General features: G+C 38.3%; 1 long non-coding RNA gene across 1 annotated transcript; it reads right to left on the reverse strand.

Annotated features, from left to right (window-relative positions):
• Positions 1 to 23182: 23182 nt before the first annotated feature.
• On the reverse strand, positions 23183 to 25042 carry LOC306805495. Its single transcript, XR_013775226.1, has 2 exons — positions 24968 to 25042; positions 23183 to 23287 (listed from the first exon to the last, which is right to left on the reverse strand). It is a non-coding gene; the product is annotated as an uncharacterized lncRNA (long non-coding RNA).
• Positions 25043 to 26369: the final 1327 nt, after the last annotated feature.

Here is a 26369-nt window from a genome sequence, read left to right on the forward strand (position 1 = left end):
AAATGTATTCTTCTTCTTTTTTTTTCCATGCTTCTCAGCTGTGTAAGAGAAGAAAGAAGGGAAAATTTTCCTAAAGGCAAGAGTTATACACAAACTTGCAAACAGCATCTTTAGCAACTTATGGCTGGGTAATAAGTAGAAAAATAGCATTTTTTCTTATTGAGGTATGATGGGAAAGTTCAGTTCTTTTGTATAACTACAGGGTGGCTTCCTTAGAGAAGTCGTTAATTCAAACATACTTGGCACAGTTTAAAACAATCATTTCTTATGCAGGCTGCATCAAGGAAAACCTCTGAGTAAAGCAACTGCATAGATATGTAATGCATGAACATTCTAATAAAGCCATCAAAAATATGCCACTTCTAGTAAGCTCTGGGAACTCTTTCTATACTAGAATGCTGCTTCTTTTATCAAAAGTACAGTGCTGTGGAAGGAGACTGGGTACTGTTATTGGATAAGTAATAATTCAGAGGATGCCCTAAGAACCTGCACCACTGACTCCTATGTAGTGGTGTTTGGTTGTTCTGAAAAACTCTGTGCTCTGGTACAATCTTGCAGATTTTCATTCCCTATCCAGGGACTCTCTTGGAGCGTATAAAATTGGGATAAATATCTGATTTTCCAGATAGAGGTATTTCTCTTAAAGTACTGATGAGGCTTTGACACAATGTTGAGATCCTATCCTTGTGTGCATGTAATCAACAACCTCCAGCTCACATAGCCATCACTGGAGGACTTCAGTTCCCCAGCCAGTGGCAACAAAAAGTATGTAACAATTGGAGAGACAAAAGCCAAAAAAATGGAATACAAAGCTCTATCTGAAGTCTGCCTAAGCAATATTTATGTCACTGGCAATGCCATAAGGGTCAAGAGCTACTAAACTGCCCATGCCACCATTAATTCTCTACAAAAACTCCTGGATCTGTACAGATCATACATGAAAGAAAATGACATAGCTTTTGCTAGATGCAGCCCAGTAGCCTAGCAGTTGTCACTGAGCCTATGAAAGTTTTGATGAGAGCAAATTATGTTTTGTCTTCATAAAAAATGAACAGTTTTGATGCTACCTTTCATATTTTTGTAAGTTTTAAATAAAGTAATTACATTCGGTCTTATCTTCTATGACACAATCTATTACTTTTCACATAAACACAGCTCTGCTGGCATCTTCAGCACATCAAAAAAAGTTATTCTGGTGCCAGTTAAGATGACAACTGTGTTCTATTTTGTGCTGGCTACATGAAAGCTGCTATGATGCAAACAACCACTTGTCTTGCAGAGCCTTGCAGAGGATATGACTCAATGGTCACATACAGGTAGTTTATTAGTCATGACCACAAGACCATGGGTTTATGCTATGATAAGCTCTGACTCCTGCTATTTCTATTATGCCCATGAGATTTTGAGGATGATACATGGGAACAGTCAATTGTGAATGAGAACAAGGTGCCCTGTACTGAGATATTATCAGCTGTACTACTGTGCATTTTACAGATGGATTTCCAGAAGCAGCTGAGCTTTTCTTTTTTCTGACGTACATGTTCATGACTGCAGATGCCAAAGATCAGTTAATATGTAACTGAAATAAACTGAAATAATCATATAGTTCCCCTCTTAGCACTATGTTGCTCTCAACAATGGCGTTTGCCCAAATATATCCCAGAAGACATTCAGACTTGATTAAATTTACCAAGAGGTAGAGAATCCATCACTTTACTCATTATTTTATTGTATTTGGCTCACTTTAATTTTGAAAGTTTTTTCCAGCTCATCAAATCATTGATTGCTCTATCTTTCCTCATCAGATCTGGATGAAGATGTGGGATAACAAGAGCTTTAATATCACTGCTGTCTTCTACTGCCAGTAGATCAGAGAAATTTGTTCTCATCTTCCAGGAGCTGACTTTTGTTAAAGATTCCTAATTTCTAATTGATACATTTGCTACCAAGAAAATGCAATAATAAAGGAAGATCTTACCTGTGCCAATATTTATGATATAGTAAGTACTAATAGCCACTATATTTATATCAGTTTACTGATTCTACAGAAACTTAAACTTTCTGCTCAACTTTACCACTGATCATGGATTAGAAGGTAAGTGCATTAGGCAAATGCCCATTTAATTCTTCAGGGGTTCTTCAGCAGATTATGTGTTAGGATCATTTGGCCACTGGTCTATCAATTAAATATATAGATTAGACAATTTCTCCCAAAGACAACTAATTAACTTTACCTAAATGATACACAACTGACATCAATATTTCTTCAGATTTCACTGTATCATCTGAGTGAGCTCAAAATATCTGATGAAGGTTTTCATAAAGACTTGCAACACAAACCTGTTATTCTGATTATTTACAGTTGGCTTGAACTGCTCATTTAGCATATTCAAACACAAGTACCAGATTTACCAGGATTTCTATCTATCTATCTATCTATCTATCTATCTATCTATCTATCTATCTATCTATCTATCTATCTATTCACCCCCATATAATCCATCCCCATGTAATCTATCCTCACATAGTGCACATAGTCCTACCATCCTTAGATCAAAACTTACTGCCTTTTGTAAGAGAAATTGTATAAGCACAGTCACTACTCAGTGGTCTGAGCTCTGTCTGCCACAGCAAGTCTACTGTATTGACCCCATGTGAGAAACAGAGATTTTTCTGGAGTGGCCTTTTAGACTGGCTGTACATAAACTCTTAGGCCCTGATACAGTTTCTAATGGCATCTTGAAGCACCACAGCTACAAGTCAAGGAAAGACTTCACCAGAAAGGCAAGATTCTTTAAAAAATCAAATAGTTCAGATGTTACTGCTTGAAAAAACAAGGACGCAAATAAGATGAGAAAGCTTATATCATACTATATTATTGTACCTAAAAATGTTTTTTACCTTACTATTATAAATAAGTCTTTAAGATTTTCCAGATGCACAGCACTGATCTTAGCTGGAAAGATATGTCTCTTTTCTCAAATTGTTTCCACAGCAAGCATTATTCTGTAAGAATTGGACTTGAGGAATATCAAGATATGGTGAACAGCTCTCTTCTACAGAAGAAACAGCAATATAAATAAATATAAATAGCCATGAATGAGCCAGCTAAAAATAATAAATGCATTATTAAGTGGCATGTTTTAGGGTAGTTTATATTTTCTTTAACATGCCCCTACTTTATAATCTCAAGTGCATGTTTCTATTGCCCTCAAAGTTGCAGTGCATAAGGCATTCTCATATCTTCGATTTGTTATCCAAAATTGAAATAATTGTAGATTTTAATACACTTCAAAGTACTGAATTTATTCATTTAAAAGTACAGAACCAGTTTTATAATTTATCTGTTATCTAAACAATGAACCTTCTAATACTTTCCAGTACTGATCTGAACCTCAGCCTCAAGGAAATCAATCATACTGTCCAAGTTTCCTTATGTGTGGAAAACAGTTTTTCAGATGCAGTAGTTCAATGAAGAAGTTTATGGAAAATATTCCTCAAATAGTAATAAACATAATGACCTGGGAAATGAGGATGGAGAATGAAACAATGGAATGTTTGGTCACGTTCTAATGCAAGTTTCTGAAGGTGAGAATGTGTTCTACTGAATCTCTCATGGCATAATAGTCCTCAAATAATCCATATGCACATTTTTGTGAAGTTATTACTTTCTAAAACAAAAAACATGCTTTAAGGGATTCTCTGAATTAGGCTAACATGATTTTATTCACTGAAATGGAAGATTAAAAGGTATCTGAGAGCTCTGAATAAAATAAATCTCAACTTTTTTCAACCTCTCTTTGTATTTCCAGAAAAATTTACAACCAATTTCTCATCCATTAACTTTTTTCCAAACTAACCCTTTCAAGGAATGTGGAATGGCATAAAGATCAGTATACATAGTATCAAAGTGTTTTAATTTCATGATAATCATAAAAAATTTAGCACAATGGGAAACAGAAACTAAGCAATTCAAAAAGCACAAAATTACTTTTTGAGGACATGCTTCAACATTTTTATGTATTTAAATCTGACAAAACAAACACCTGTACTTTTTGAAAATGTTGGTAGTTAAGGAAGATTGATTGGCGATTGAAAGTTTTTATCAAGAAAACATCACACACCTTTAGCAGTAACATACATTATTGGACCCTGCTTTATGGACCCTCCCTCCTGAGCTCTACAATAGAAACAAACACCAAACAACACCTACATTGCTTAGTCTGGCTAAGAATATAATATTGGCTTATAATTAATTAATTCAGTATTCCCAAGAAAACATTTAAAATAAGGAACTATGGTAACCTTCTCTCTCCAACAGTCATTGAAGTGCCCAGAGTGCCAGGACACCAAACAGAAAATGGAAACAGGTCCTGTGCAGCCCCTGACATCTCTGGCACACAGGCTGCTGTAGCCCAGTGCTGAATTCAGTCCCAGGGTATCCTGCAGAGCTTTCATTCCTGTCTGTTCAGACCCTTCAGTCTATGCAAGACATGATCTTTTATGTACCCTCATCCTTAGTAACATCAAAAGTACATTTCTATTAGTCACAGAAAAATATGGCATAAAATCCTCCGGAAGTCATTTTCCGCAGACTGTATCCTATCTTATCTTTTAATTATCTTACAAAGCCTTCCTCTTTAAAAATAAATACCAGTATTAGTTGAATTTTTTTTTTTTTCAACAGCATATAACCTTGTAAATTCACTCTAACAGAATAAAAGTTAAATTTTTCAGAACTTCTACAGCACATATAAGACAGTATTCATGGTTCAAAACATTCTTCACCCTGTCATCCAGAAATCACTGGCAGACCAGAACCCACCCTAAAGTAGTCTATGAAAAGCATACCAAAGAAACTATACATACATATTCTCATATGTGCAAGGAAGCAAGCAAGGAAGCACAGGGAAGAGACAAACATAATAAATATTCTGAGTTCAACATGCTGTGGCCATTATACAGAAGATTTTCCAGTATGAAGAGAATAATGTTATCACTGGACGCATTTCAAATACCAGCATCAAAATAATAATGTCAAAACAGCCAAGCAGCAGAAAATCACTTTAGTTCCCTAACTGTCCTGGTTTGAAAAGAGAGGTGTGCTAGTGAAGAGCAGGGCCTTCCCTTGAAATGGAGAAAGAAAAATCCCTACCTCTGAATTAGCATAATTTTGAAATTAAGGGGCTCTCAGGCAAAGATATGGGAATAGGAATAACAGATTTTTTTATTAAAATATATATCAAGGCAAAAGAAAATAACAACTATGGAATTAACAACAAAACTGAATAGTAACCCAGCTCCAGTCCTGGGCAGCAGGACCCTTCCCTCTGGTGCAGTTACCGCTCAGTGGTGCAGCTCAGTGGGCAGGGGCAGATGCGGCTGCAGAGGTGCTGGGGGTGATGGCAGCCGTGTCCTGGATGGGAAGGGTGGAGGAGAGGTTCTGCTCACGAAATCCTTGGAGCATTATCGGTCCTGGTGCTCCAACAGGATGCTTGGAGATAGCAAAATGAACAGGAGAGTGTCCTAGCAGGTGTGTGGGGTCCAACACCAGAAAAAGCAGCTGCAGGCATTGGGATGCTGGGGGGAGGGGTGGGATGTAGCAAGGACAGTTCTCCTCAGAAGCCAAAAGGCAAGAGAGCGAGCAACTCCCTCCCACCCTCCTTTATCTGCTTTTAATCTCCTAAACCCCCCCTCCCCCCCACACCTCAACCCTCCAAGAGAAACTCACAAAAAAAAGCAGGGAGGCTCTCCCTCCCCCATTTCAAGGTCTTGGGCACCTAGCCATCAGTACTCCTTAGCATGTCAAAGGGACAAATTCCACAGGCAGAGAAGAAAGAAAAAATCAACCCTCAATACAAACTCAAGAGACAGTTATTAAGCCATTACATGCTGATTAAATCCCATTTTAATATCTAATATCCTGCGGATGGCTTAGTACAGGCTTTCCTAGTGTTGCAGGATGAGCTTCACCAGCTAATGCCTTCAGTCTCCTTATTTGTAAATTCTTTATTGGCAGAGTTAACTCAAAAGCTGGTCACTGTAAATTCATTTTTAAACAGGTTCCTAAGCTTCTAAAATCAAAGCCAAGAAATATATTTGCTTCTACTCTGCTCTCTTTCAAAATGCCAGAATTCCCTAAATCTGCAGTGAGGGGGTCTGTGGAAGTAATGATGTCTGACTGTTTCAAAAGGATAAACATAGGTGACATGAAATAAAGCTAATAGTTATATTTATGCATTTGGGAAAGTTCCAGTTTTGGACTTCATTATGCTTTGCACTGCACAGGCCTTCATTTGCACCATAAGGTATTGAAGAGACTTTTCTCTGGTATGGATGTGTGTCTACCCTGTGTGAATCTGTTGTGATATATGACAGTGGCATAAATGGCCCTTTCCTACCTCTTGAAGCTTTGTGTTGAATAACTTGACTGAACCTTGGAATCCTGCTGTTGGCATTCAAATGGCACTGGAAACCATATCACACTAAACTGCACTGCTGTGTTTCCTGTGCTGCTTTAGAACGCCAAAGGAATCCCTTTTATCATTTTGTGTCTAATTGAAATGAGACAGGGAGAACTCTAAAGTTATATCTTGTGTTCTGTTCACAATCCTGACCTCCTTACCTCATTTCCACTATTAATAGATTGGCATTCCTTAAGACATTAATAAATGAGGCTAGTCTTGTAAGGGGAGTAGTATCTTTTAATAGTTATACTGAGATAATGGAAGAAAACAGAGAAGCTTGCAGACCATAAAGGACAGGTTGTGTGTTGAATACTCCTCTGTTTTCTTCTGCTACAGTAGCAGTCTAATAAAAAGAAAATATAATGTTACCATTTACAAATTATGCTTCATTTGTATCCCTAAATCATCACAGCTCAACAAATCTTTAGAAAGGTGATAGTCGAGAAGCCAGTTTAAAATTGAGAGCAATGGCTTAATATAAAGAGATATCTTTATCTTCCGTTACACTGCAGAGTGAAGTTCTTCTGGTTGATTAAACAAATAAAAGCCTTTCCATAATTCTTCAAATACCAGCTAATCCTAGGAGAAAAATCATAATCCAGATTTTCAGTTGCACCTTTAATTAAAGATGACTTTTAGCTAGTTTCATCCTTGTGACCTTCCACAGTTCATCTATAGTAACAAATCTTAGTAATATTATGAAATCGAATTCTTTATACTAAAAGCTCATAATTTCCCCATTTTTTGTTATCAAATGACAAGATTCACCAAAAATTACTTCTGTCATCCATAAATTAGAAATCCTAGACTTACCTTGTGCCTGGACTCTCTGGTAGAAGAACAGACAAATACTTTACAGGGGTGACTGACTTAGCTCAACTCCCAAGACAGGCTCTCATAACCATCTGCTGAAAGAGCCTCTCTCTTCTCCGACTATGTAAGACAGCAAGAAAATTGTGTAGACTATGGACTAAATGCAAGGGTCTGGTCCCATGTGAGATGCCCTAATATAACAACTGCTATCCCAGAAGAGCCACAATTTGCCTTAGGTCCTGTGTCATACCTGCCAGTCCTCTGGCAGAACCTTAGGGAATTTCAAATGGCAATTTGGGTCTCTGTTTAGGCAATTGACTACTGCTACAGATATCTAACTAAAAGCAGCTAAAATTAAATAAAATTTCAGCAACAGGAAAAATTAGTGAACTTAGTAATATTAAAAGATATTCAGGTTAATATTGTAAAGATGAGACAGAGAAAAGCATAGACAGCAATGAAGGTGGCTCCTTTTTCTGCTAAGGCAAAAGGCCTTTTCCCTACCACTTCTAGGCTTAAACCTGCTCTTCACCCCAGCACTCCCTACTTTGGATGTTAAGAAAAGAGCTTTCTTTGTTTCAACCTGCTTTAACTAGGGTCAAACCAAACTGAGGAATGCCTTTAATTTCACAGGACTAGGACTAGTGCAGCAGCCTTGCTGTCACTGCTAGTGGTTTCAGACACTTTGCATTTTCAAACCCATAACTCCACACAAAGCCTTCATGAGGCCTGGCCCCTCCACCATAATCAACAGCATGTTTATAATCACATGTAATCAGCTGATGTGGATGCACGTGAGATGGCACGTTTGCCTCTGCACTTGCAACTGCTTTCAAGGTTTACTTTTAGAGCAGGATTTTTCAAAAAACACAGGATTGTGTACACAGTACACACACAAAAAGCAGTACTGTTGAATAATAAATAATTCACATTTCTTTGTTCCCTAAGAGGAAGAATCATGGGTTGCACATTGCTTTATTTGAGAGTTTCATGGATGTACATGACTGCAGGAATTTGGGTTCAGAAGAGATTTCATTTCATACTTTGGATACACATCTTGATTAGATTATTCTGCATCTGCCTCATTTTAAAAGAGGTGTTAAAAACCCTTGTCATTTTTCCAAATCTGGTTCACACCCTTTGGTATGCTAAGAATTTTAATATGTCTCACATTCTACACTTTACTGTAAGAGTTAACAAATTCTGCACTCAAAAATCCATGCTTGTTACTAAGTATGTGATTTAATACTGACAGAGAGAACTGCTTTATATCATTTCACACAGCATGAGCCATATAATAAGCATTTCTGCCCCAACTGTATCAGAAAAGTCTGCTTTTACTCACTGAAACATGAGTGTTTGAGGGCCCTGGGATTATAATTCCATTTTTAAACCATGTTTATCTGAAGATATATTGCTTTTCTAATATATAAGAATAGTTTAAACCTACCAGACAGTAAATAAAGCAGATGTGAACCATGAACACTTGCTTAAAATGTGAGATGAGGTAGGATGAGATGATGCTATCTGTAAAGATCAGGCACACTTAACCCAGATTAAGAATAGGTGTTTTAAAATGCAAGTATTTATTCCAAATTATTTGGTCCTCGTTGATCCTCAGACAGAATTAACTTCAGTGCAAACCTTTCATATGCCTCCATATGCTGTTTTAAGTTAGCTTTACATCTGATGAACAGTACAGACATGCTCCATTTGCACAGTTGGTACATGCAAAATGTGAAAATCCATACTGAGCACTAATGGGACATGCAAACCACTGTCCTGGTTTAGGGCAAATTTGGGAGTCCCTCTAGGAAACAGATTCAAGCAGTCCCTCCCCTAGCTGGTTCAGGGAAAATATTTCCTTGGAGAGAAGTGGAAAAAAATTGCTTATTAACAGGTAAAGCACTTCCCAGCACAAAAATAAACAGTACTAGACAGCAAAACCTCTCACCCCTCCGAAGAGATCACAAATTCAGAACGTCCCTTCCGTGGGTTGCAGCCCAGCTCACTTAAGCTGTTATCAGACCCCCCAATGCCAGGAAATGCCATGGCCCTGGCCAGGCCTGGTGGGACACAGGTGTGAGCTTCTGGTGCTCCTCTGGGTTTTCAGCCCTGAGCAGGTTCAAAGAATTCTAAGAAAATGGAAAAAAACACAAAAACCCCCAAAAAACAACACAGTCCAGGGAACTTCTTTGCCTCAGCTAGCCAGAAAAGCTAACCAAGAGCAAAGGAGAGCTCTCTCCTACTGTCTACTGCAGACAATACAGTCTGTGTGAAAGATGCAGGAGAGCAAGTGCAGTCTCTGGTAACAAACTCTGCACCTTTTCTCTTCCCGTTCACTTTTGGAACCAGTCTTGAAGCTGCAGAATTCAATATTCAGCACTAACAGAACAGACAATTGGGGATCATAAAGTCACCCCAAGACAACCACCCATGGAAGAATACGTCCTTTTTACCAAGAACAAGGACAGTCTTATTTGAAATAGTTCATGTGACAAGAGGGTTATAGGAAGGCACAGCACACCAGCCTAGTCAGGCCACATTTTTCCTCCAGAATCACACCTCCCAATGTGAAATCAGAGCAGATTGTCTTACACCACAACTGTGCTCTAGAAGCAGTAACAACACAAACTGACACTGGCAGTACACATAGGGGTTGTTAACTGGTCAGCGAATATATTCAAAGTTAATGCCGATCCATCAAATACCTTCAGGCTCCATTACCCTTTCCTTTCCCCCAGCTGCTGTTTACAGACAAAAGAAATCCATTCTGTTTTGCTGAGCAGACCAAAGTGTAACAGGCTATATATGGCCTGCAGTAGAAGAAAGCAGTGTGGTATGTCATACCAGTGCACTGACGTCAGGCCATTACAGGCAGCAGCAGTGGCACACTGACTTTTGCACCTACCGCAGTATTTTAAGCCTCTTTCCACCATGTCATCAAGTACAGAGTTCAGCCACCAGCAGCCTCAGGCAAAATATACTAGTGCCAGCCAAAAAGGACTGGGACACTGGGGGCAACTCTAGACATGGACTTGTGAGCTGAGGTCTGACTCAGCTCTGCCTGGGCAAGTGACTGATAGGTAAGGATGTGCTACCAAAGAAAACACACAGCAGGACACAGAAAGGAGAAAAGCAAGTTTCAACCATGGTTTACAGTTGACAGAAACTTGAATAAAATCCTCCCTTTGCTAATGTATTCTTAAAACATATACATTGCATGAGAGTTTTTAATTATTCTCTAAAAACCTACATTTTTCAATTTAGCTAGTTTGAGTACTGCCAGAGTAGAAAGACAATTGTGCTCAATTTTCTGTCAGGTTATGTGAACACAGAGGAGGAGGTGATTTATCCCACTCCCCATATCCTTATCCTGAAAGCAGAAATCCAAACTCTACCAGGCCTTGCAAAACACAGGACCAGACATGAAAACTCTACTGCTTCATCAACTACTGTCAGTGTCTTTCAGAGAAATACAGCCAGAAATATTTGGTTCATGGGCTAATTCAAACATTTTCCTCTAGTCATGTGGGGTAGACAGCACATCTTGGGAAGACCTGCTGTGAGAATAGAAGTAAAATTTTAAAAATTCACAGGTGTAAAGAATTTCGACCTACAAATTTTCTGTCTTTGAAGCATTATGAGGCATCTGGACTGGAGAACCTGGACTCTATGCAAAGCTAACTCCATAGGGGTGGATTCACTCTTTTACTATTTGTAACTCAAAGATGACATGGCAGTCAGAAATATTCATCACGCTGCAAAATGGAATTATCCTCTTCCTTTCTTAAGGTGTTATTCTAATCACATGACCCCTGCTCTCTTCAGTGCATGAATTATGGAAATGGTTTGCTCACAGTCATGAGCACCGTAACAAGAAAGTGTAATTGTCTTATACTTCATTTCATTTTCACTGGCCAGCCCTAAAACCTTGTGTCTACAGATTTAGTGGAACAGTATTTTATTAATCCAGTCCTTTAAAATTTTTTTTTTCTACACATCTGACATGTCTTCTTGTCTTTTGAGGCTGGAACAGACTGTCACAATATGAAACTCTCTTTAACAGTTGGACATATCAGTTTTGCAGTGGCAAAAGCACTCACAACCACTGTACATATTTTAAATTTGCCTGATTTTTTTTATTTGCACTGAATCTAAGAAAAATAAAATATTTTTCGTAATTGTATCACTAAATAGAGACACAGTTACTATCTAATGAGTTTCTCATCAGAATGTTCAGGTTGTAAGGAATTGATCCTGACCACTCTTACATATTTCTCATTATTCCTCACAGCCTAAGGTACTGTGCTATAATATGGTACTTTGAAACATGCCAGTACATTCCCGACTTCTGCATTTGCCTTCCAAAAACATGACAAAACAGGTGTCTACAGAAGGACTAGAATGTCAGAAGAGCACAAAAATGATGCAATAAAACAGAAAATGAGGTGTGAAAACCACACCTCTCAAGGTGAAATAGGCATTACTTGTAGATTTCGATCACTAGAGAATAAAGCTAGGCTAAACCCGGTGACATTGCAAGCTAGTTAGCATACCCCATGCAGAGAAACATTGTTTTATAGATGGCTTATGATTAATAACACCCCAGGAATATAGTACACCCCAGATGACAGGCACACTCCAGCTTACCTTTTTTCCCCCAATCATCATTACGGTAAAAGTTTATGTTAGTCAAGATAACAAAAAGGAAAGAGGATTTGTTTTAAGAGAAAAAACCTCTTCCATGATGAATGATTAAGAATGTTTCAGTTTTCTGTATTTGATCTACATGACTGGTTTATAAACTGCTTTTAAAACTGACAAACAAATCTTGTCAGAGAATAACACAATACACCACTAAGCTGTAGCAAATGATTTCCCTTAGGGTTCAGTTCTGCCATGTGCCCGGGAAAGACCAAATAAAAACACGTCCTTGCTAGAATAAAGCAGTTTTTCAAAATTCAGCATCCTTTCCATACACGAAAGTTTTATTTTTTGTAGCAAGGCTGTGTGTCATTTTGGTTTATGTGCAGCCATATGCTTTCAATAAATGCCAGTAAGAACAGAGCAACTTCACAGACTCCTCAGGGAGTGTTTCACCTGGCTATGTAACAGCTGCATTTCCATGAAAGCTGAGAAGCCCTAGGTTTATGATTAACAATTTAATGTTAGTTACATCATGGGAGAGGCACCTTGTGCAATCTTCTTACATAATTTACTGTACACAGTATTCATTCCAACGTAAGTTATAAGTCATCCATGAGTAAGTCCTGAAGAATTAGATGCTGTAAGCAATACACAGGAAAGTCTGACAACAATGACCATTTGTGATTCATTAATGACCTGGCATTAAACTTTACATTTTGGATTTTCAACTGCTATGTGTAACCATCAGAAACCTCCAGACTGATGTAATCTCTCACACTACCAAGTTGTAAAATAGGCCTTGCAACCATTTTTTTTCCAAACTGCTTTCTTGCTACAGAAAATTTCTATGAAAGCATTAATATCTTTTGATGGTAGAACAATGAATTTCTGACAAAGCCAGTGTTCTGGATAATCATGATCATCATCACTTTATATATGTGAATGATCTCATTAGACTCTTATCATTTGTGACTTCTTATTCTCATTCAACTGGGACTACTTTTCTCTCATATGTGAAAGGTTGCTAATGCATTTGTATGATTGAAGATTTCATTGAAACTAGTAGTTTGCAGTGAGATTCGTAATACTGCATACCAGCAACACTCTACACTTCATGAAGTTTAGTGTATGGGAATGGTACAAATAGAGGTAGAGAAAAGAAAAACAAAGTTTCTCCATTGCAGCAGTTGGGTCAAAGAGCCTTTGAATGGAGGGTTGTTCATGCACTGAGAGAGAATGATCCATACTTGAGGAATATTGCAAGATAAAAATGTTTGCTATCAGAAATAAAGCAAATATGGGCACCACTAATACAAGTGCAAAGCTTTATCAGTCTTCTTTGAAAACACCGAAAAATTCTCACATCCCATCCCACACGTGGAGGACACACTCCTACAGTCACTTCCACTCATAGGCCTGCAAATTTTTTTTGCTGCTAGGTTTTTGATACACTTCTAATTACAAACATGACAGAAGTAGGAGCTTTCTTTGTTTATCTCTACTTACAAAAGTGAATTAGACATGACAGTGCCTACTATATATAATGTATTAAACATTACACTACAGCAGAGAAAGATGATCTTTCAATTTAAAACCTGCAGTCAGAATCTAAGTATTACTGCTGTTTCTATGACTGCAGCGCTTAGTTCAAACATCTCCTTCCACACCAAATTTATCAGACCCCAGGGATCCCTTTGACATGAGGAATCCCAGCTCAATAATCAAAGGGAATGTAAGAACCGGGTTACTGATCAATTTGTTCTATGGGATGCTCAAAACATCCTGAAGTCTGCTCAATTTGACTGAGTGATCTCTGCTGTAAGGAGGGAATTCTTAGGGAGCATGGATCTGACAGAGTAGCTTCTTTCACCACCTCCTCCAATGGGCCTCTTTTCTAACAAGAGGCACAGCTAGAAGCAGGCAGTGTGCACTCCCTGCTGGCACAGATCCCAAGGACCATGGCTCTTACCACATGTGCTTGTGACACTGGGACAAGCACAGCTCTGCAGATGCAGAGTGGAGCTTTCTGCCAGCTGCAACCAGACTCTGGACTGCCCTGCTGCAATGCCTGTGCAAGCTGCCAAACAGTTCTCCTTTGTATTCGGTTGATATTAATCATGGTAGGTAGAATTGTCAGGAATGACTTCTGGCACACCTGATGATCCAGAGTACAAAAGGTGGCATTGCAGGTGTTTTTTTCCAGGAAGTTCCAGATTCTCTATGTATGGATCTATTTTTCCCTTACATAATTACTTCAAATGTAGTTTGTAGTAGAAGAAGTTGCTACATATGCAGCTACATACTGTGTTTCACAAAACCCAGATTCTGATCTGATAATTTTGCTCAATTTTCCACTGCCTGTTCATTGTCCTACGTCTTTCTATAGCATTTCTCTTGAAGGCTTAATGCACTTGTGATCTTACAGTATGTCTATTTCCACATAACAGTGAAGGTAGTGAAATCTCGAATGAATACAGTAGGATATTCTATACAGGCATACATAGAACATGTGTTACATATGCAAATGGCAGAATCAGGCATGGAAGATAAGCCCTAAGAATCACAGCCAGGAACTAGTGAATGTATCAGTATAAAGGGATCACACAGCCAGGCTTTGTGGCAGAGGAACACCATATGAACACATTCAATGTTCTGCTTTGAAATGGCCTGTTCACTATGGCAGATGTAGAAAATGGTCATCTTAATGTCTAACAGAATGAGATGCAAGAACTGCATCAAAGAAAGTACAAGCTATGTTCTTAGTCTGGCGTTTCTGTTTCCAGTGCTTCCCAAATGCCATATTTTATTGGAGTAGGACTGTATTACACTTGTTCTTCTCCTGGACCCAAAGTAATTCACTATTTAGCACAAAAATGGCCTTTGTGAGTCTGAACAACTATACTTTAGTATCAGTAATAAAGTAAGTGAGGAGAAGGCTACTACAGATACAAAACATGCATGTGTTCTATATAACTCAACTCAACCAAAGATATTTAATTAGCTTCATCCATATTAATGAGGTTGAGAAAAAAAAAAGGTTGATAACAGATCCCCACACCCATGAGTGCTTTCTGACCTACTACTGCAAGAGTTCTCTCCTCATTATTTTGGACTAGGTTCTTTATGTTATAACAGGCAATATTATTTCTGTCCTAGCTCACAAACTATCAAATGTGTAAGAGGGAAAACTATGTGGTGTTTTATAGAGTACCTCTTGAAAAAATTTGATTTGGTATGTAATTTCAATCATATGGAGTAAACTTGCTTGTTCATTCTGGATTCGTAAGCACTGCCTTAGGTTTGGTTAATGTGTTTTTTTATTTTAATATAGAATAGAAAAAAATGTAGCGGCTCTGTATGAGAGAGATTCAAGATTTAACTAGAAATTCATGATAAGTAAATTCCCCATGGTGAAATGTGAGGTCACTTGGGCTGAGTAAAGATAACAGTGAGGATTCTGCTGAGTACTTGAATTTTGGGATGTAAAATTTGACACATCATAAAAGCCTTGGGTTTCAAAGGACAAGTATTCCACTGTTTTCAGAAAGAAGGTAGCTTGAGCACCACCAAAAGCAATGAGCCAGTAAATCTTGGAAAAGAAATGCTTTATTCCAAGAAGAAAAATTGTTTACTTTAAGGAAAAATGTTGTTTTTCCATTTTACTTTAGGCACTTGAAAACCCTGCCAGCATTTGCAAAACTTATGCGATTTAATGATTGTATGAGAAGAGGCAGCTGTAAGGAAACCGACAGCTATGAAATCCTGAAGTAAATTCTACATAAAACACTATTTTATTAGTAGGTGGAAACTTCTGTATTTAGAGGACACTCTCCCTTGCTGTGTCCATTGAAGTAGACAGAATTTTTCATAAAGCTGCCTTAAAATCTCAATGTAGCAACAGCTACAGTAGATGTTACAAGACCTACACAGAGGAGAATATTGTTATTCCCCTAGTTTGTTTATATGTCCTTTCTGCTGTTTTGCACCCAGTTATTATGTTCAACTAAATGAAATAAATGTAATCAAAGACCTCCTCTGTGATGATGCTAAAAAGGTAAGTGGTTTACAAGAGGGTGGGAAGAGGCAGGGCAGATTGAGAGGTACAAACCATCTCTACCATCTTTTTAAGATAAACTGTATTTACATTTCCCCAGTGTCTGGTGTGCAGTGACCTTGGAGCTTGACTGTTCTCACAGTAACTGTGTCAAGTGTGACAGCAGATGTACCCAGATAGCTGCACTTACTGCTGCAGCAAAATAGAAAGCAAATGACAGGATTTCACTTTCACCTTTCACTTTTAAGATAATATTTGATGATACTTCACTTTGGGTCCATGCCTTTATTTCATACCTCTTACTCCTACAGGTCTGTGAAACTGCTTAGGAGTGCATTGTCATCCACAGCTGCCTAATTGTCTCTGTGTCCCACCTTTCCTCAGATTCTAAATCACTCTTGGTATCCTTCCAAAGGCCTATGGAAATATGAAGTTTCATGCCTCCTCTATTAACACCCTTGACTACCTCTTCTCCCTCAGAAAGGCTTTTCCCAATCAGGTATACATTTGTGAACATAATGGCAAGAATATGAAATCTGTGCTAACCATCAGAAAGCTACTGGTAAGCTTCACTGAAACAGTATCTGGAAAAGAATGCAAAAGGATTTTCTGTCTCCCAGGTTAGGATTAAAGTAGCTTATTTTAGCTACTACATAAAGATACCTGCACAGATACCATTGCTAGAACTGGCCCATTAAACCCTGAACTCCATGCTGAACAGAGTTTATTCTCCCTTAGAATCTCCTTTGGACTATCTAAACATAGACTTGTTTGTGTATTTATGAACATCAAAATCTTTGACACATTTCAGCATCTTACTGCAGAAAAAAAATACCATGTTTTCTTTCTTACACTCCCTTGCTTTGCCAGATAGCACAAGATGCATAAAGCAAATATATTTGGCTCTTCTGTTATCATGCAAAGAAACAGTCACTGTTTCATAGGATACAGCCATGGTCCTGGCTTCCTCCCTGTCTGCCTTTTGCCTCAGGAAGAATGGGAACAGGGGGATTCTGGACTGAAGCCCTTTTCTCTGTGCTCCTGAACACTTGGGATCGGCTCTGCTCCGCTCTCCACAGTGCATGGCCGAGTGGGGGGATGTGGCAGCCACCAAAGGCTCTCCCTTCCCCCCCACCCCGTTCTGAGAAGGCAGGCCCCAGATGATGCTCATGGCTCAGAGCTTTTCCAGCAACAGCCTGGCCTGGCTTCATCATGATCTGGATACAGTTTTAACTTCTTTTAATGCCTGGATAAGATTCTCGATCTCCTAAGCTCCCCTGAATGAGAAGAAATAAAGCATGGAGTCACAGAAGTCAGCGGAATGAAGATAAAGTTCCTGATGGGAAGAGATTGAAAAGATGCAACTGATGAGTAGCTGAGAACATTTTTTGTGGACTATGAGGGGATTGTGACCTCACTAAAATTCCTTTAAACTGTGAAATATACTTGGGGAGGTTAAGTGCTTGAAAAGAAGACCTTTTTGCTTTGAGGAAATGGGGTTCTCTGTTTTGGGACTGGAAATATGGACAGAGACATTTAATAGAAAAAGAGATGAAGAGATTTTTTTTTTTCAGCAGCCTGCCTTTAAAAGTGGTACCCCATGTGTGCATCATAACCCATAACACAGCTCTGGAAGGACTGTGGAGATGAGAGGAAAGTCATAGGCTGCAATATTTTCCCGGGCAGATGTAGATTGTGAGAGTGAGACACCCCCTAAGCCTAAACCCAAAAATGGGACTTTTCTTTCTAGAGTGAACTGAAATGATTATTTAAGTAGATAACTGACTGAAGTGTTCTCTGTATGTTGTTGTTAATAAATGTGGAATGAAGGGAGGGGAGGAGGGAATAATCTAAAAATCTTATTCTGAATTCTTTTTGTGTTATTAATTAATTTCTTCTTATACCCTTTTAAGTTTTAAGACTGCTTTGTCTCTGCTATGAAATCCTATCTCTAAAGGAAACTAAATATATTAAAATTGGCAAAACCCAAGTCACACCACGACACAATGTCTGTGCTTTTACTTCCTGTCAGGATCAAATATCAATGAAAAAAATATTAACAGTGCTTGAAAGCTCAAGAATACAGCCTAAGAACTAAAATATTTTCAGATGAATGCTTGTGCTCTGTGAATCAAATTTTGCAGTCACCAAACATGAACTGCTATTTACTTCTCTAATGGTCCAGACTGATACCAAAATACAAATGCCCTTGCCAAGTAATTCAGAAAGTCAATCATGTCACTAAGGTCACAGCTTTTTTTTCTCACACAGATCAACTTTAGACTAAGAAAAGATGAAGTCATCTATTTTCCATTAAACAACTCCCAAATTTAAAAATAACCTGGCTTTTAACTATAGATTGCGTCAAGTTTTTCCACTTTATTTTCTGTTATTGGGACCTACAATATGTAACAGTACAAGTGCTGTGATAAGCAGATGACAGGACAGATTAATTATCTTTTAAAAACCAAAATAAATTCAGTGTTAGAAAGAAAGGAAATTTCTATAGTCTAAAGTATTGGCACTGACTTCCTATATCTTCCTTACTTGCCAGGCTAGGACCTTGACACTGATTTGCTACCAATAACAAGGTCTCTGACCTGCTGATGAGAGGAGATGAGGAGTCCCTGCAGAAGTGCTACTTGTCTGCACTAGGTAGGGAAAGTGCATATCACTGTAAGTTCAAATTCCTGTCCATAGAACTGAATTTTGATGCCCTGTAGACGCTGCTGGTTATTGTAGTGTCAGAGATGCCTAGTCCTTGAAGCTTGGAATCTGACTGTGTGTTGAAGATTCACTGACAATCTTAAAAGCCCTTTGGCTCTGTGAAGCAGTTTTATTTAGGGACATCGGGATAAGTGAGATCTATGGAGATAATTTGTAACAATTTCTCATAGCACCTCTAGTTGCTGCCGTCTAAACTGGTAGGAAGCTTCTTTTATGTTTATCATCACAGGAAGGACATGGATGTGCTAGAATGGGTCCAGAAAGGGCGATGAAATAATCAGAAGGATGGAACCCTCCTCCTACGAGGAAATGCTGAGGTAGTTGTTGTTTGGTGTGGAGAATAAACGGTTTTGTGGAGACCCTATTGTAGCTTTTGAAAAATTAAAGGGGACTTATAAGAAAAATGGGCAGAAACATTTTAGTAGGGTTTGTACTATAGGACAAGAGGTAATGGTTTCAAACAAAAAGAGGAAATATTTAGACTAGATACAAGGAAGATATTTTTACAATGAGGGTTGTCACACTGCCACAGGTGATGTCCCTGGAAACATTCACGGTCAGGCTGGACACAGCTCCGAGCATCTTAATCTATTTGAAGATGTCCCTGCTCTCTTGCTGGTGGGTTGCAACTTTAAAGATCCCTTCTAACACAGACTATTCAATTATTATTTTTCTGTTTCAACATTTCTGGCCAGATTTACTTCTTTCTTTCCTCCTGTATCTCCTGTGGATTGGTTAGTACACTCCCAACTGCATAAAATGGTGCACACTTGTGTTGGGAGGCACAAATATTCATTTACGGTTTTTATGACAGTGGATTGGGTTAACCCTAAACCCTGACAAATGCTAGGGTACAAAGTGTGAGTTTGCATCACAGACAGTGATCTGCATCTTCAAAACATGAAAATAAGCTAAGAACTCTTTTTGGAAATTGTCAAGAAGTTTTCAAAACTCACATTGTCCACAATAGACTCTAATTGAAGGGGCAAAAAATACTCAGACCTTTTTCACTAAATTTACAGAATTCCCTAAATGGAAAACTAAATAGTTCATAGTTTATGAACTATATAGAACTTCCAATACAATACTTAGAAGTTCTTTCAATGATTTACATATGTTCTAAACATGTGGACAAAGAAGTATCATCCTGCAAAGGCTTAACCAAACTATCAAGTACTTATAAAGATGTCTATCAACTCTTTATAAACTGGCAAAAGCACCTGCTTAAGAGCAGTAGCAAAGTTACAAGAGCAAGTTACAAGTAACAACGTTGCCTACACCAACTCCTTTCTCAAGTTTCAAGACATCTGGATTTTCCTGAAATATTTCAAACTATGATTCTTCAAACTCTCTGGTGTTTTCCGAAAGTTCTAGCAGAAGAGTAGTCAGTATCTAGAAACAGCGATGTATTGCTGACAGTGATTTATCTCCTTAGAGACAATGGAAAATATTCTTGAATTTAGTGCCACATGCACTCAGTCTGCAAAGAGCAAGCAATTGGTAACAATGTCCTGTGGAACATCACTAAAATTTTCTATATGTACTAAAATTTTCTTCCCTTTTTTCTGTTTTTGAGCTACAGGAGCTAGTTGTGTATCCAGAAGACAACTCTTCTATGGTTATCAAGACACATAGATATTGAGCCCAAGTGAAGGTCTGCAGATTAAATACTAGTTTGGCATAATTTAATTAACTATTTCCATTCAAAAGGAAATCTGAAAATTTAAAAGCAACAATCAGTTTTCCCTTTATTTTTTCCTCATATGTCCAAATTTTCCAAACTTTTAAATAGGTTCATTTAAATGCATCTGGTATATTTTCAATGTCTCTCTATTGGAAAATGGAGAGAAAGTTTCCTCATGCAGTATACCACAATCTTTAAATGTAGAGGCAATATATTATCATAATTATCTTCCTTGATCTTCTTTAACTCTCCGGTTCCATAAACAATTAAAATCCAGACCATGAGATCCAACATCTTGCTAGAACAAAGAAGTCAGAATCTGAATCCAGACACAAGGATTATTTACTGACACTGCCATTTGTAGAGACCTCTCTTACTTACAGTGAGACAACTCTGGTCTCCAGTAGTACACTGCAAGGTGATAATTCATAACTTCTCTTAGGATCTTGTAAGCTAACAGCAAAAGGATTCCAAGTGCATGCAGAGCAATGAAGTTCTACTTGACACTCAGGTACTCTGTGGTCTCAGAAAGGGCTTTTTGCTGTGCTGATTTTGGCTTCTGAGGAACCATGGTGCTTACAGCCCATAGCAGAAACTGCAGTTTGAGATTGGGCCTTTTTAATAGCAAAATCTTTTGTTGAAAAGTTTTATATAAGCACCTACATTTTGTTGTAGCTGATAAAGGGAAGACAAAACAAAAAGTGAAAACAGAAACTAGACGTGGAAGGAGCAAAAACCCTGACAGGGCCTCCCTGGAAAATCATCCCTTAGATAAGAAATTGTTTACTTAGAATAACTAATACTAGAAATATTTCCCCCCTTTGCAAATCCCCTCTTTATCTCTTTGTGATTTAATCGGTCCATTTTTGACCCCCTAAGTAATTGGTCAGTTTTTACTTAAAATTCCTAGTAGCTAGTTAGTTTCACAATTCCCTATGCCATTGATCTGTTTCAAAGACACCTTGACCCTACAAAAGCCTCCTTACACATTTGGATTGCTGCATGGACCCCTTCATGGAAAAAATAAAGTGTCTGTGGAGCCTCCGTGCAGCTTTCTTGGTCTCTTTCTCTGCTGGCCAAGAATGTACTTTGCAAGTTGAGCAGAAATCACAACAAGAGCTGATGGCCTAGACTCTAGACATTGCTTGCATCCTAGTACCTTGTGGCTGGAAATCTGCCTGAGACACCAGGAGAAACTGATCCTTATGGGACATCTTATCCAGGCTTGTTGGGGCAGCTCAGGGCAAACCCCAAGCCCTAGCAGTCACAAGTAGATTAAACAGTGTGAAAAAATACTACTTACAGTTAAATATCATTTTATGGATGGCAGTCTATTACCAGGTCTAGGAAAAGATGTTCACTTGAGGTTCAAACACTCAACAATGAAGCATACTTACAGTAAGATATTAGACCAGCTTGACAACTATCAAAATTGACAGTATTACCATTTCAGATGCATGTGTGCATCCACTTTTGCAGGCAAATCATAATCTGAGCTATCCATTTTTCCTGTAGTTATATAGACTGGCTAGTTTTGGCCAAAGTCCCTTGGTACTGTAAGTGGTATTTTGGAGGATAGAAACACGGAATTATTTTACAGCAACCAGCATTTGACCTGATGTGTATATCACCACAAAAAGATATGCTTTTTGAGTGTGATACTTGGGAGACACTCCCACATACACTGCACTAGAGGAGTTTGGCCCTAGATGATAAGGATTTGGAGGTGGTGTGCTCTGGTCCAGACTTCAAGATCAGGAGTGGAAACATACAAACCAATTTGACATTTGAATAGAGCTAAATCTAGGAAGGGAGATAAAATTGTATCTTTTTCTTGGAAACTCATGGTCACCAGAAGAATTTGTGCCAGCAAGCATTTTGATTAAATCCAATGTACATTTTCAGCTAAAGAGAGTTTAAGTCACAATGGGTCTTCTCTCCTTGAGCTACAGCTGATCACAAATGCTTTCCAAGCAGGGTAAAACTGTGCTGATCTAGTTTGGTAGCATTTGACATTTACTGCATGGTGAAAGGTTATGGTGAAAGGGTGTTGAGAACTCAGCCTACACGGTATCACAGGTCTTGGCTCGTTGTACAGAGGATTTGTTAGGAAAGCAGCTACATTGGTGCAAATCCTCTGTATTGGCAGAGCAACCAACCGCACACACTATGCAGTGTTGCAATCCATCTGTGTTTCAAGTGGGGATTAAATTCTGCAACTCAGGCTAGACAGATGAACTATATAGCCACAAACCCTTATGTTGCAGGAGCACACACAAATAGAGAGACTTAGCTACTTCTTCCCCACAGCAAATTCATCCATCAGCTCTATAGTCACAAGTGTAGAAAAAGGATAGGATAGGATAGGATAGGATAGGATAGGATAGGATAGGATAGGATAGGATAGGATAGGATAGGATAGGATAGGATAGGATAGGATAGGATAGGATAGGATAGGATAGGATAGGATAGGATAGGATAGGATAGGATAGGATAGGATAGGATAGGATAGGATAGGATAGGATAGGATAGGATAGGATAGGATAGGATAGGATAAGAATGTTTTGGTCTACTCTTGTTCTGCCTTAGTTTTACATCTGAACATCAGGATGGATAAGCTTCTAACAGTCTAACACTTTACATTAGTTCATGATCTCTTTTTTCTAGATCAATTTTGTGTAATTATGAAGTCATACAAGCTCTCCTTGATCAATTTTGTTCTTTACAAAAGACTAGTTTGGTGCAGTTAAACATACTCACTATATTTAATAAAACTGTGGAAATAAATTAGTGGAAATGCTTGTTTTTATTCTTCTGCCTTTCTCCATTGTTGGTTCTTTCCAATGTTCTTTGGAGTGTATCCTTCAAAGCTTGTCCAAGCTGGTTATAAGCCTTTTTATTTAAAAAGGACACACTATATTAAGACATGATTTTGAGCAATGCTGGATAAACAGGAACTGTCCATCAAACAGAGTTAACAAATGTTTATTTGTTAGAACACTAGAACTCAGGAACTCTGCTGTCACTTCACTCCTGATATTTATGAGTCCAAAGCAATGGGAGGATGAGATAGGTTTTCCAAAATCATGACTGGATTCCCTCTGCATTACTTCTGTATAATACAGATTCAATATTTCCACAACCTATTTCTCCTCAGGATAAAAAATTTCACTGTTACAACAATCTGCCAGTGAAATCCTTCCTTTCTCACAGTTTCCAAGTCAGCATCTTTACCCAGACAAACCTTTGCCAGTATTACATAGATTAGTCTGGTATGAATACAATGTGATTCATGGTGGTGATTGTTTCAGTGTTTATAAAATTATTTTTATAACACTGTATAAAGATGAGATAAACCTTCATCAGAAGGTAATAGCATACCTCCTGACATTTTGACTCTTGTTCTGCTCACAACTCTTACAGCTATGTATAACGTTTTTGGTTTGGACTTGCAAATCCTCATGGGAAAGAGCTAAAACTTCTCACAGATTTGATGTATTAAAGCTGTAATAAGGTATTCTAAGAAAGGCTCTGAAAGCTCTCAGTAAAGTTTCTGATGGTGATTCTGATGTCTCTTAGGACAAAGAAGCAGACTTCAAAGCCAGTACAACCTTTGCCACACATGGATGTGGAGAATGGGAGCTCCACCTGCCCTAACACCAAATTACTTGGAATAGGAATGGAAGCCAGAGCTGGCCACAGCCTGCTGGAGGGGGCAAAGTGGGAGAGTATTCAGCAAGAGAATGCCACTGTGTGAAGTCTGCTCCAGGCCAATGTGGAAGTAAAGGGCTGCAGTAACCACACACGTAACCCTAAGAAAATAGAGGATAAAACATTAAAAACATCTCAATAAATTGTAACATTGCCTTCCAAGCCTGTCTGGAAAGCCTGGGACTTGCTCATCCCCAAGTCCCATATGACCTCCTGTGTCACCACAGTTCACTTGGAGAGCTGAGCACACAAACACTCCCTGCTCCACCATAGCACAAAGGTCTATGCTTGCTTCACTGTCAGTGACTCCTCTTGCTTCAAGGCACTGGTTGAAAACACCTGAGAGGACTTTCAGAAAGGTCACAGTCTACCTCCACCCTACATTAGCATTGTTCTACTCTATTATGACTCCAAAATACAAACATCATTCATACCATGGCAGCAGAAGCAGATCTCTCTGTGATGATGTAGTGAGCACTTAACTCACATATTTACTATCACAAAACAGATTTTGTTTCATTTTTCTGCAGAAAAAAATTACTTCTCCCAAATCTTTTATCCTTTAAGTACTGAGACATTTAATGAAAGCTATGAGTCACCTGGGGCTACTGCAGTCAGACTAGTGTAACTGCAGCTTGATAATGGTCTAGCAATGAAAAGTCAATCGTAAACATTTGTCACCTCAGTATTTTCTGTGAATGAGGAAAAATCAAAGCCTTGATATGACTGGTATCAATCTGTCTTATGTCTGGGTTCAAGAGGTATTGACACAAAAGTTACACAACTGTCAGCCAACAATTATTCTTAACAGCAAATTTCATAAATTATTTTGTCATCCATTCCTGGAAGCCTAGAACTTACATAGCTTCTCCTCATCTATTCCGTGTGCACTTTGAAGGACAATGGCATTCCATCTCTGCTTATCATTCAACACCTACAATTTTGCACAAAAAAAAGCACAATATTAAAAGCATAAAATAATTTTTCAAAAATCAATAACGACTATAAATGAAAGTTGGTGGAAAGAGAGCAAGTGTTCTGTGAAGATCATTAGCTTTCCATACTACTGCCTAATTAATTTAAGGCTGAAATTGAATTATTGTACTTTAAAGGGCAGATGATTTACTAAATACTTGCTTTATTTTTTCCCCTTGAATTAAACACACAGTCTTAGTATTCAAGGCATAATTTTAATGTGATGAAAATATCCTACACCCAGTAACTATAGATCAATGAAAAATCAGGAAATCCTGCCTTTGCTGGCATGAGAAACTAAGTAAATAAGATTATCCTCAGACTAGCAAAGTTTCTTCTCTGATACAGCCGAGAAGCTTCTTTGTGTTGGACTCGGTCTGGGATTAAACATGGGAGTTCAATTTCTAAAATTGTCAGTCGAGAACCTTTCAAACAATTTAAATTCATTTTCAAGTCCTGAAGGAAGTACATGAAATAGAATCAAGTCATCCAGTGTTCACAAAACACAGGTAATTTAAAGCAAACTCTATAACCTGTTGTGTGGGTGGACTTTTATCTCATGTGGGTTTAGTTAGCAGAGCTAAAAATATTAGCCAATACAAGACTGGAGGCTGTCCTCTGAACAGATGCAGATGATAACCCTTGTGAGCCCAGCTGTATGCTCCAATTGCCTTGCAAATGATAGTGTGTTTCCAGTGCAAATTACAGGAATTTAGACTGTTTGTTTGTACAGAGTGAAATTGCACAACTATACAACTCTGCACTCAAAATACTACAGAAGCACAGTGGTGGCTTCCTTGCCAGGGCTCCAAATATGAGTTACCAGGACTCTGTATCAATTCTTCCCAAACAAAATAACCCATCCAGTTCTGGGGAGTAACTATGGTTAGCAATCTTTCTTTGTCCTTGGTACCACATATGCAACAAAGCTCATTGTCTTTCAATCATTTATTCTAAACTTTACATTTAGCCAAGTTGTTAACAGTTTCTGTCCACTTAATGAGGAACAGCATCATTCATTTTAAAGGGTCAGGTCCTGGAATCCTGTGATCATTCTTCCACATTTCTTTTACAAATGTAAAGCACAAGGTATGCTAGTGTTTGACAATAGTCTAAAGCTCTTTTACGTGCTGAAGGCAGTCTGTCCATGGCATCACAGAGCTCCACATAGGCTAATTCCCCCTGCTGCACAGTTCATTATCCTGATATAGCAATGCATGTATATTGCACTATTGATACAGTATACAGCAGGTACATTTCAAGCCTTCGTGACTCCATAGGGAAGCAC

Source organism: Erithacus rubecula, assembly GCF_903797595.1.
Source record: "Erithacus rubecula genome assembly, chromosome: 9".
Lineage (NCBI taxonomy): Eukaryota > Metazoa > Chordata > Aves > Passeriformes > Muscicapidae > Erithacus > Erithacus rubecula.